This window comes from Ursus maritimus, unplaced genomic scaffold, assembly GCF_017311325.1.
Source record: "Ursus maritimus isolate PB19 unplaced genomic scaffold, ASM1731132v1 scaffold_1, whole genome shotgun sequence".
NCBI lineage: Eukaryota > Metazoa > Chordata > Mammalia > Carnivora > Ursidae > Ursus > Ursus maritimus.
Genome location: NW_024423343.1, coordinates 36,766,699 through 36,779,754, shown reverse-complemented (window position 1 = coordinate 36,779,754; position 13,056 = coordinate 36,766,699). Strand labels below are relative to the sequence as shown.

The window sequence follows — 13,056 nt, the reverse complement described above, 5'->3', positions numbered from 1 at the left end:
TTGTAGCATGTGACAGGATTTCCTTTCTTTTTAAGACTGAATAAGAGTCCATTGTATGTATATACCACATTTTTTTGGTCCATTCCTCCATCAGTGGACATTTGAGTTGATTCTACTTCTTGGCTATTGTGAATACTGCTGCTATGAATGGGGATGTGCTGATATCTGTATGAGATCCTGCTTTCAGTTCTTTCAGATATATGCCCACAAGTGTGATTGCTGAGTTATATGGTAATTCTATTTTTAATTATTTGAGGAATGGCCATATTGTTTTCTATAGTAGCTGCATCATTTTACATTCCCATCAACAGTGTACAAGTGTTCCAGTTTCTCTACATCCTTGCCAACACTTGTTTTTTTGTACCTTTTTTTAAGTGGTAGCCATCCTAATTATGAGGTGATATTTCATTCTGGTTTTGATTTACATTTCCCTAATGATTAGTGATGTTGAACATCATAGGCTCATTGGTCATTTGTGTATAATTTTTGGAGAAATGCCTATTCAAGCCCTTTGCCCATTTTTAAATTGGGTTATTTTTGTTGTTAAGTTTAGGAGTTCTTTATATATTCTGGATATAATATTTACTCCCATTTCATAGGTTGACTTCCCGCTCTGTTGATTGTGCCCTTTGATGTACAGAAGTTTTTAAGTTTGATATAGTCCCATTACCTATTTTTGCTTTTGTTGCCTATGCTTTTGGTATCATATCTGAAAAATCTTTCCTAAATGCAATGTCATGAAGGTTCTCCCCTATGTTTTCTTCTAGGAGTTTTATAGCTTTAGGTCTTACATTTAGGTTAAAGATTTTTTTTTAAAGGAAATGGCACTAGTTTATTGGTTTAAAAAGGTGTGCTATGACTTCTTCCTCAAAATGATGACAGAAAAATAAAAAACTATGATACTTTCCTGTTGGTTTTACATGATGACCTTAGCAAGGTAGACTAAAATGAAAACTTAAAAATTCATGAAAGTATAAGAAATTTTAAAGTTTATGAAAATACAATTTACCTGACAAAAGCAAAACACAAAAGTATGTAGATTATAGCTGATAACTTAAAAATATATGAGGGGAGATGAGTATTTCATTTTTATGAAAGAGTGTCTTCATAAATTATAAAATACAATATAAAAATAAGGGATGTGCCTTGGCTTGGAAATCTCTCCTGGCATTTTAACCACTACTGTTGGCCAAGTGATAATTATAGTGGGTATCACTATAAAGTGTGAAGTTGGGTTGTTTTTCCATATGGCATAACTAGAAAGAGTGCTTGAGGTTTCAGTCGACAAACCATTTAAGGATCACTCGAACTACAACTATGAGTCCTAGATTCCTGGTTGTTGCCTGGAAACTTGCCATTGGTAACCTCTGGCAATATCAAGGAAGCCCCAGTCTCAAACTTGCAGAATGGGTGTCACATACTTCAGAGAAAAGACCAGCACTCTTTTAAGGAATGTGGCATTTACAGTACTCCTGACAGCCCAGAAGAAAAAATTATGTGACAAAAAGGGGACACACGGGCTCTGAGTCTGAAAGTGATTTAGAAGAATTGGGGCTTCATTGTAAAGATGTTTTAGGGATATCTTTATTGCACTTAGTTTCCTTTTCTTATGTATGTAAGTGAGAGCTAGAAGGAATAATTAATAATCAAAAATGTCTAAAAGAGTTTTTACCATTGGTAAAAATTAAATTACTAAGTGACAAAGTAGTAAGTCATAGTTTAATCCATACATTTTTTTTTCTCTTAGTGGTACATAAAATAGTGGTGTGTTTTACAATCAACAATGTTTGGAGTCAATGAAAAATGATAATTACATAGCAAAGAAGTGGTTGCAAATACACTGGCTAAGAGAATAAGGATTTAAAGAACTCTTGGTTTGATAGTATAAATGTTCCAAAAAAAATTTGAACAGGGATAAATTCTTAGTTTTTTTCATAGTCCAAAACACAGAATGAGAAAAATCTGATTTAATACATGTTTTTTGGCAGGGAAAGGAGGAAACTCTAGAGACTTTAGCTGACCACAGATTAATTATAAGTTAGCAGTTAATCTAATGTGACCATGGTCATCTGAAAGAAAATTGCCTCCATAGGAAGCTGGCTCACTGAATTCTGTGCTGAGCACTGAATTCTGTGCTAAGTATACCAACATTGGTATACTTCCTGTTTATTTTCCTTCCTTACACATTTATCACCATCTAAATAATAATCAGATTGTACTAATGTGTTCACCTAGTTATCTTTTTTTTTAATTTTTTTTTTTTAAGATTTGAGTTATTTATTTGACAGAGAGAGAGAGAGAACACAAGCCGGGGGAGTGGGAGAGGGCAAAGCAGGTTCCCTGCTGAGCAGAGAGCCTGACACAGGACTTGATCCCAGAGAGCCTGACCCAGCAGACGCTTAACCAACTGAGCCACCCAGGTGCTCTAGTTATCTTTTTAAAAAGATTTATTTATTTATTTGAGAGTGAGAAGGAGTGCGTGCCTGTGCGCACAGGCCCATGTGAGTGGGGGGACGGGCAGAGGGAGAGCATCTTCAAACAGACTCCTCAGTGTGGAGCCCAAACTGGGACTAGATACCTCCGCCCATGAGATCATGACCTGAACTGAAATCAAGAGTTGGAGGCCCAACTGACTGAGCAACCCAGGAGTCCCTCACCCCATTATCTTATTTAATATCTGCCTCCCTCACCAAAATGAAAGCTCTATGAAGGCAGGGGGATATTCACATTTTGTTCACCACTATTTCTTTATACCTAGAACAGTGCCTACCACATTGATGCTCAGTTAATATTTGTTGAATTAATAAGTGGATTATGTTCAAGCTGGAGTACGTTAAAAAAAGGTGTTCAGGATAGTGAGAGGTCTGATGACCCTTACAGGTGTTCTGCAACTATGTGTCAAATATGGGAGGAACAGGATACCATCTGAATATATGTGAAGGGCTGTCCCACAGAAGTGGCAGGTGTGACACTGGCTGAACAGTGCAGGAGACCGGTGAAGGAGTATTCACCCAAACTGCAGGTGGCAGGGAAGAATAATAGGGATCTGACATGCTCTGTTCTTTAAATATATGTATTGCAAAGAAATATGGCAAAAGATTAGAGGTGAGAGAGGTTTTTGTTTCATTTAACTGGAAAGCAGACTGCAGCAACCTTCAAAATCTAGTACTCAAATAACTCCACAACTTACAAAAGAAAGTTCTCACAAAGATCATCCATTTTTTCATGAGAGGGGTGGAGCCACCCTCAGCTCCCCTCACTACCAGGTGTGTATTAGACCGGGGTGGTATATCCCAAACTTAAGTCATTGAACACACTTTCACAGTTTTTATCATATCTGAGCACCACCTGTACTTCTATAGTCTTAAATTTCCTCTTTTAATTTCCTTTCCTTTTTTCTTTTTTAAGGTGGCTCCACACCTAGTGTGGAGCCCAATGCGGGGCCTGAACACACGACCCTGAGATTAAGACCTGAGCTGAGATCAAGAGTTGGATACTCAACTGACTGAGTGACCCACGCACCTCTTAATTCTCATTTTAAACTTCCATTTATTTCAAAAGGAATCTATATTTCTCATCTGACCATAAAAGCAGAACCATTTACCGTAAGTAGAAAGCTGTCATACAAATGAATACAATGAAAACACTTATTAGTTTCTAGCCAGATACTGTTATCTACCAAAGATTCTGAGCCACAGCTCTGTTCTCTCTTTGTTGAAAAGGAAAATTAGCCAGTAGAGAGGTGTTAAGGATATATTAACTCCAAACTGATTGGAAGGCCTAAAAAGAATTGAAAAGGGCACAACTTTCTGTCTATGAGACTTAATGTTATTTAATTCTCTGCCTGTGTGTCCACCTTGAAAGCATCTCATGTCCGACACCAAGTGATTTGTTGAAGGCTCAGAGACCCGCTGAGGAGGAGCCGGGACACGACGATAGTAGCAAGGGAGACCGATGACATCAGAGGGGATAAAATGATTTCTGAAACTAGGTAAGAGAGCTATAAAAACTTTACAGTTTGGGGTCACTTAACAGGCTTTCTACACTTCATTGTCCCAAATTGATAATGATAATGAACTCATTCCCTCCATTCTCTTGTTTCAGGATGTGGTTTTCAAAGGCAGAGTTATGTAACATGTTAAAAACAATCACCAAGAAGATAGCTATGACAGAATAACATTGGTGCTTAAGGGGGTTTCTGTTCAGGTGGAGAATGTATTTCTAAGGAACACCTCGTTCTGTGGTGATGTCAATGGAATAAATCCAGCTTTCCAGGTCGACTCCACACCCTCTTGCACTCTCACTAAAGTAGGGTTATTGTCTTGAGTCTCAAAGCAAAAGAAACGTTAATGCTCTAAACACACACACATATGTACACACACAGTGGTTTTGGGGAGGAATTACAAACTGAGAAATCTAGAAAAGTTAGAGAGGAAAAATTATACAAATACATCTTAACATAAGTTTATGTAAAGATCATGTTTGGGCTAAGTGCCTTACATTCATTATTCAACCATCTCAACTGTGTATGTTCTTCTATCTGGAGGTCTGTGTCTTTTGATAAATAGCACTCAGTATAGACATGACAATTACGCTAAGTGCTTAAAAATACTTATTAAAGGACCAACAAATGAAAAAAATTAGGTGTAACATATTTCAATTAACAGAGCTCCAAGGTACTCATGGAGCATCAGTTTAGAAAACAGACTCTAGAACCTGGGTGCAAATTCCAGCTCTGCCACTTACTAGCCTGGCAGGGTACTTTGGTCCCATGTTCCCCAGTTTCCTTATCTGCAAACTGAGAATAAGAATAGGATCTATCCCCCACCTCCCCCACAAAATAGGATTTACCCTATAGGATTGTCAGAAGGATTAAATAAATTAATATTTTTTCCTGGAAAGTATCTGGCGTGCAGTGTGTTCTATACAACTGTTGCCTGCTTTGTTAGATAAATGAGGTCCTCTCCTCTGGAAAGAGGCGCAATACAGTATTTTACTAAGAGCATTAGGCTGTTGAAGCAAATCACCTGGGTTCAAATCATGATTATGCCATTTACTAGATCTGAAACAAGCTACGTTGCCTCTCTGAGACAAAGATAAATAATTGTAGTAACTTCATAGAGTTGCTCAACAGTAAAACATGATCCTAGTGCCTGGCACAAAGTAAACACTCAAAGACCAGGGGTGTGCCTGTCGGTTGGTGGTCCAGTTCAGGAAAGAGAGCTTCAGATGAAGTTGTCTTCAGAGATAAGTCATCATTGATTTAAAAAAATCTCCAGAAAGAAGATCATTGTAGAGATTTGGGTTTGTTCCAAAAACAAGGCCTGGCTGCCAACTTGCAGAATTCTAGAGGTCCCTAACTCACATTCTAGAGCAGAGGCCCTCATGCATGCTCTAGAGCTCATGTCCCAACTCACGCTGTGGATTAGGTGCCCCTGAGCTCATGCTCCAGATCAGGGCTTCCTAACTCACTGACCCACTGCCATGAGTCCCAGGCTCAAGTGCCTGAAGGCATCAGGCTGATAAAATGAAGAAAGGACCTGTTCTGGAGGAGGCTGTGGGACCTAGAAAAGACTCAGAACCTTGTCCAAAGAGAGCAGGAGCTCTGGCTCAGGGCTGCCATATAAGCATGTGGGCCCAGTTGTTATTGGATCTTCTTATTTTTAAGAAGACCCCCAAATCCAGATTCTTACGTAATATTTGCCAGTTTTAAAAAGTGACAGTTAGTTCAAATATTTTAATTCTGTACACACCAAGTGAGACCTGTCTGAAGGCTGAATACGGCCTATTATCTCCTTGGTCTGCAACTTCTACTGTAGATCACACCAGGGACTCTGCTGACCAGAGCCTGCTCAGGGCCAGGCCAGGCCACCTAGATCACAGTAGACTGTGTTCAGCATCCTAGGACACAGAAAAAGTGATCCAAATCTTCATTAGTGGGAAGAGGAGAAGGATGGTGATAGAAGGACTGGGGTTCACTCTTTTAACAAATTGTCCTTATCTGACATTGGGACTTGCTTTAAACATGCCAGCGTCATTCAAGAAAAGTAAACCCAGGAACAAAAAGAGGAAAAGTAAATCCAGGAATTTTTATGAGAACTTCCCTTCATATAATTCCCTTGATTCTCACTAATGTTTTAAACTGTGCTGAAAAGAGACTAGAAGCCTGATTCAGCTGAGAGATGTGAGGAAGGGGAGAGTTGAGCACACAGAGTGAGGAATTTTCATTAGTGCTGACCAGAGTGAGTAATTACTTCTCCACAACAGGCTCGGTGTTTGAGGCCAAGGCTCTGATTTGATGTCTTCCTTTGATTTGGTGTCCTTATACTGGGGCAGTAATATCAGAGGCTCAATTACTTTTTTGTTGTTGTTATTTTTTAAATTACTTTTTAAAAAAGATTTTAAGTAATCTCTACACCCAACATGGGACTTGAACTCATAACCCTGAGATCAAGAGTCACATGCTCTTCTGAGTGAGCCAGCCAGGTGCCCCATGGCTCTATTACTTTTGAAACCAGGAAATTCAGGGGGAGGTGGTAGTTGTTTTGGCTAGAATTTGAACAGCACGGGCGGTTAGCAGCAGCTGCAAGCCATCCGTCTTCCTCCTCCTAGCTCCCCAGCCGCCATCAGTCCTTTCTCAGCTCTTTGGGAGAAGGAACAAATGGTGCTGTTAAATTGATGCTACATGATTTATAAATGCTTTATTATACTTTACACGACTATTGTGAATTACTGATGAAAGAAAGTATTTTGTAATTGCTTTGAAAACTGTATGAATGCAAAGTGGATTTTTATGATTAAAATTGAAACAGACTGAAGGTCAAGCAACATTCTATTGTTTATCCTCATAGTTTCTAAAATAAAATGTCGATAGACTTTTTAATGCTAATTTGCTTAAAAGCTTCATAGACAAAGATCAAATTTTAGAAATAGAAAGATTCACCTTCTGGTATAAAGCCAAGAACTTGCTCAATGCCAAAAGCTTTGCTCTGATGAAGTAACTCTATGAAAACTGTCCAAGACATATATATATGTTCCTTCCACCAATTTACTTCTGAAGATTGGTATGTGTTTTTGAAATATTTATGAAACATTGTTTCCTCAGATAAATATACAATGTACAAACACTGGCAAGAAATTTCACCATATTTTCAAAAGGGAATAGACTCATTTGCCATATATATTTAGCAATTATAGTAAAAAATAATAAGTAACATATACCAAGTGCCTATTTTGTGCCAGGCACTATGCAAAATGCTTTACATGCCTCATCTTAATTAACCCTTACAAAACTCCATAAGGTAGATACTATCATTATTCTCAGATGAGGAAACTCAGGAAGAGAGGTTTGGTAACTTGCCCAAATTGCCAGTAAGTGGTGAGACTGTGATTAAACCAGGCAAGATGACTCCACAGCCATACACTTCAGTACCTACAAGAAAGTAAAACTTCGTTGATTTTGGTCATGTTAAGAATTTGTGAAAATTCAGACATGAGCTAGGCTAAAGCTTTTGGACTATAATAAATTGTTAAGCAATTTAATGTATGGATATTAAAAGGAATATCTACTTATCAAAATGCTTAAAATTATTTAGCAGTATGAACTGCTATATGAACAATATCCAAATTACATAATCTTTTATGTTTCCAATGAAAGCTGCCATTTTTGTAGTCACACATTAATATATTTAACTGAAGTAAAGTAACTGTAGTTTTAAAGATGCTAAAACTCTGTTGAACTACATGGTTCATTATTATAGGCAGATATATGAAAGATCGAATTATGACCATTTCAGACTCTTGCAGCCTTATGTTTCACTGCTGCCTCCTTCCTCTGCCGCTCTCCATCCATTCTGTTTTATTTGTGGTTCCTGGACAGACCATGAAATTTTCTCATTTTCCGTGTCTGTATGTCTTGTCTTTCTGCCTTGTTTGCCTTACCCATACTTCTTACTTCGTCTTATTTTAAAATCTTTTAAATTTTTTTAGATAGGGGTAGAAATGTAACTAACATAAAAAAATAAACAAAACATCCTTAACACTGACAGCACTTGGGTAACCACTATCCATTAAAAAATCAGAACATGGCAGGCACTCCAGAAGCTTCCCATTTTGCCTTTTCCAATCACAATCCCCCTTTCCCTCTCTGTACTATCTTGAAATTTATGGTTATCATTTCCTTTCTCTTCTTTTTAATCTACTATCCAAGAATGCAGCCTTAAACACTATAGTTCAGTTTTGCCTATTTTTTGTTTTATATAAATGGAATCATAGGGCATACACTTCTCTGTGTCTGTCTTTTTTTTTTTTTAAGATTTTTTTATTTTTATTTTTTTTTAAGTAATCTCTACACCCAGCATGGGGCTTGAACTCACAACCCCAAGATCAAGAGTCGCAGACTCTATTGACTGAGCCAGCCAGGTGCCCCTGGTGTCTGTTTCTTTCTCTCAACATTATGCCTGTGAGGTTTGTCTTGTGTAGCTTGTGTATTTTAAATTTATTCATTTTCATTGCAGTACAGTCAAGGTTGGCAAAGTACTGCCCGTGGCTTACATCATAACATATGGTATGTTGGTACTACAATGGCGGAGCTGAGTAATTGTGATGGAGACCACATGGCTTGCAAAGACTGAAATATTTACTGTCTGGCCCCTTACAGAAAGAGTTTGCTGACTTTTTCAGCGTACTGTTCCATTGTGTGAGTATACCACAATTTGTTTTTCTAATCTTTTGTCTTGGATTTCTGTGTTGTTCATACTTTGGGGTTATTATAAATAACACTTCTCTGAACATTCTTGCATGTGCTTCACAGTACACATGTGCACATATTTACAGTGGGTATATCTTCAGCTAGCCAGACGATGCTAAAGCATTCCCCCCACCCCAAAATGGTTGTACCAGTTTACTAACGTGGTATTAGCAGTCATTTAAAATTTTAGCCATTTTGGATGATTTACAGTGGTATCGCACTGTGGTTTTAACATGCATTTTCCTGGTTACTAGTAAGGTTGAGCACAGTTTCATATGTCCATTGACCATTTGGATTGACTATTTTGTGAAGTGCCTGTCCAGATTCCTTGTGCGTTTTTCTGTTGGGTTTTTTGTTTTTTCCTTATCAATTTGCAGTTATATTTTCTCTATTCTGGATACAAACCTTTGTCAAAGTTCCACTCATTCTTTACATCTCAGATTGAGGTGACTCTTCTTTTAAGGAATCTTCCTGGATCCCACCAATCAGGTAGAGGTGCTCTTTTTTCTGCTTCTATAACCCTCACACTTCCAGCATAGCCTGTTATCATAGTGTATAATGTACACATTGTAACTCAAGAGTCCCTCAGTAGGATGCTCACTAGGGTGCAGGTTCATAAAGAGCAGGGACTAGGCTTTATTTATCTTTGTATCCTAGCTCTTAGCTCAGTAGGCACTCAATAAATATTCGTTCAATGGATGAGTAAATGTCCACCCAGGTATAAGAAGTATATGTAGGATAGAAAATATAAATTACATTGTCAATATAAATATATATGTATTTTCTCTCAATGTCAGTATTTAAGTGGATCAACTGTATGCTATTTTCAGAGATTCTCTTCTCTCCCAATTCAGATTGGGATCTTTCTCTTCCACAAAAGTCTGGATTTGTGAGGTTTTATTCTTCTTCTAAACCAAATATCTCACCATTTCAAACATAATGGAACTCCCTGTATAGGTTTTATCACCTGATAGGAATTTGAGCTAGGCACTGTGACAGGGATTACACCGATGCCTGAGTAAATTTAATCACTTTTAACTATTTGAGGAAATGCTCATGAACTTATTAGACTCAAACAGATACAGAAAATTTAGTTGGACCCACCCTTCCTTTCTCTCTTCCTTCCTTTCTCTTTTCCTTCTCCCTTTCCCTTCCTTCCCTCATTTCTGATCCTTCATTCACTACTTGTCGATTCTTTAATGAATTCTCTTCAGTGCTGCAACTTCATTCTTAAAAGTTCTCTACCATTTAAAATTACTGACCACTTCCTGCTTTTTGAAGCCCTCCTTTTCCTTGTGTTCTCTGGTGCTATATAGTCCTAACTGTCTTCATTCTCTGTCATTTTTGTTGAATTGTCCTCAAGATGGCTAAATATGCCTGACAACTCAGCCCAAGATGCTTATGCTCTTCCCACATTCCCTCTCTTCAAGACTTTACCTATGTCAATTCCTCCTGGAAATCACCATCTCCAGGTATGTATCTGTAAGAGTCTCTTATAGAAGTAGTCCCTATGTATCTGTAGGCTGTCCACTGCCACCTCAAATGCAACATGCCTGTGATGGAACTGCTTTTTCACCACACACTGACTCTCTTTGGGATGCCCTTCCTACTGTAAGAGGCATCATTATTTCCACAGTTACTCAGGCTCAGTTACACACTTACTCAGAAGCAGGAAGTCATCCTGGATTCCTCATTCTTTCTGTCTCTTCATATCCAGCCAGCTACAAGATAGTAAGTTCCTTCTTCGTAATGTGTGTTATATTTGCCCCTTGCATTCCATCCTATTGCTGTCCCCCACATGCATGTCCTAATTGTCCACTTGTAGCCTTGACCAGTACAAGAGGTCTTCTAAATAAATGTCCTTACTTCCATCTCTACCCACTCAATTTCACATTAATCTTCTAAAAATACTTGTCCATATCTATTGACTACTCATTCAAAAGCGTTTACAGCTACTTAATTCCTGTAGAATCAAGGAATCCTTCCTTAGTCAGGTCACAGCATTTCATACTCCATTTATTTCCAAACTCATTTTCTCCCTTTCTCCAACAAACCCCCCGTTAGCTTACTGCTCTAGTCAATAGTCATTGAATATGCCTCAACCTCTTAATCTTTTTCTAACTAATAAGCCCTATTTGTTCTTCAGGGTCAGTTAAAGTCCTAGTTCTAGTTCCAACTGATCCTATTCAAAATTGATTTTTCCTTTTTCTGACACCTCTTGTATCTTGTATTGTAATTTTTTATTCATTAATTCAACAAAACTTACTGGCCATTGTTCATGTGCCAAGCACTGGGCTGGACACAGGGGTACAAAGGTGGTTAAGATATAGTTCCTGACCTTGAGGAGTTCATGATCTTGTCCACTTTGACCATTTAGCATATAAAATACTTGAGGGCAGAAACTGTCTTATTCCTCTTTGTATTTCCAGTACTTTTCAGCATCTTCTATAGAATACATATGTCATATGTATTGATTGCTGTTAACAGTGGTGGTAAAAAACGATGAGGGTTTCTTGTTTTAATAATATGAGAGCAAGGTAGAGGCCAGCAAAATTTTACTTAATGTATTTTACATAATTTTACTAGAAATTCAAAGCTACCATCTGTCCTTCTGTTGGGTTTTTAGTATTGTAAAAACTCTTTTAATCTTAAAGCTGTACGTGCTTTAAAAATCCTTAAGGCTATTGTTATTCAGATTCTTTTCTGGGCTTTAAGGATGAAACTAACACTTTTGGATCATTTGCAGAGTTAATTATTCATTAAGAAATTCTGTAACACGCTCATATATACACTCACACACACTCATAAATACACATTTATAGATTACTATACAATAATCCAGAAAATTTATCACAAAAATTGTACCCAAATCTCACTAGTGCAGTTGGTAAACCTGGCATAAAGCCAGGATGGATAATAATAGTTAACTTTTATTAAGTGGATTATCTTGTATTATCCTCTTTAATCCTCAAAACAACTCTATTATGTAAGCACTATCAGAACCCTTCTTTTTCAGATGGGGAAACTGAGATATAGCAACATTTATAAACCTGCCACATTAGAGAGTGAAAGAGCCTAGATTCAGAATCCAGGAACTTTGTTTCCAGAGTATTATGTGCTTAATGACTATGCTATTATTTCTCCCATGGAGACATAAATAATGGCTCAAAATCCCCCTGCCCACCCTTCCAAAAAAAGCGCGGGGAAGCAGAGAGAGAGAGAGAGAGAGAGAAAGAGAGAGTGAAAGAGAGAGAGTAGGAGAGAGAGGGAGAGAAATAGAGAATGGAACTGAATGGAAAATAAATAAATTGTTTAGGATAATTAGCCATCCTAACGCGGGGCACTGGGAATTTCAAAGGGCCTCCTCCTCTTGCCCCACTGAGACTTTACTCTCTGTCTCATGTCCTCTGTTTGGAAAAACCGGAGGAAAACAAGGTAAGAGACAGGCTGATCATGAGCATACACAGCTGTCACCAGACCGGTCTGGTTCCGGAAAGGTTGCTTACAGTGGCCACCGAGAGGCAGGGAGGCAGGAGACACCACTCTTCCCTACTTACAGCAATCCCAGGACAGAACTGCCAGTGCTAAATAGAGGGCTGGCGAGTTCCAGCTCACTCCCCCACCCCCTGACTCTTTGCCCTGTCCACTGGAGTGGCAGGTAGAGGTCAGAGAACAGAATAAAGACAGTTGGTTTGTGCACTTGGGGGGGATACAGAGTCTTGGCTTCTGAAGCAAAGGCAAAGGCAAAAACAAAACCAACAAAAAAAATGTGGAAGAATTGGACAGAAAGGGGCACCAGGAGACGAGGCGCCTCAACCAAATAGGAACCAGATGCAACTTTAAAATATGTGCCTGCTTTCCGTGCTGACATGCTCAGTCTGGGCCCATACTTACACTTCGTAGTGTAACACTCTGTTACCTCCTCCAAACACCTAGAGTGGAGATAGCGATTATACTCCCTTCACAGAGAGAAGTGCTTCTGATAATCACAAAACCAAAATGACTTCTGAAGAAAGCTGTAGGTGTTTCTGATTCAAGCATGACTGCATTTATACATATTTGTTTGAGATTGTTAACATGGTTAGAAGGCAATAAATCAGAAAAAAAGTCAATTTTTTTGCCCTTAAACACTGTCAGTGTGTAAGCCCCGTGAGCCTATGGTGGGTAGCGCCCCAGTTCTTAAAGTGCAGAGCAAGATGGCTCTGGCTTTGAGTTTATGAGTAGACAAGGTTTTAAGGTTAAGGAAAGTATGTGTTTGTGTCCTATGGATTTACAAAAACTTGTCCTAAAAATAATTGATAAGAACA

At 38.3% G+C, this 13,056-nt stretch overlaps 1 protein-coding gene and 1 long non-coding RNA gene across 2 annotated transcripts in view; one reads left to right on the top strand and one right to left on the bottom strand.

Annotated features, from left to right (window-relative positions):
* The window catches only part of RFTN2 (raftlin family member 2), a 66,399-nt gene that overhangs the window by 51,399 nt on the left and 1,944 nt on the right, over positions 1–13,056 (bottom strand). The window lies entirely within an intron of this gene.
* On the top strand, positions 3,509–10,635 carry LOC103659713. The gene is made up of 3 exons (XR_567596.2): positions 3,509–3,605; positions 3,865–3,991; positions 8,517–10,635. It is a non-coding gene; the product is annotated as an uncharacterized LOC103659713 (long non-coding RNA).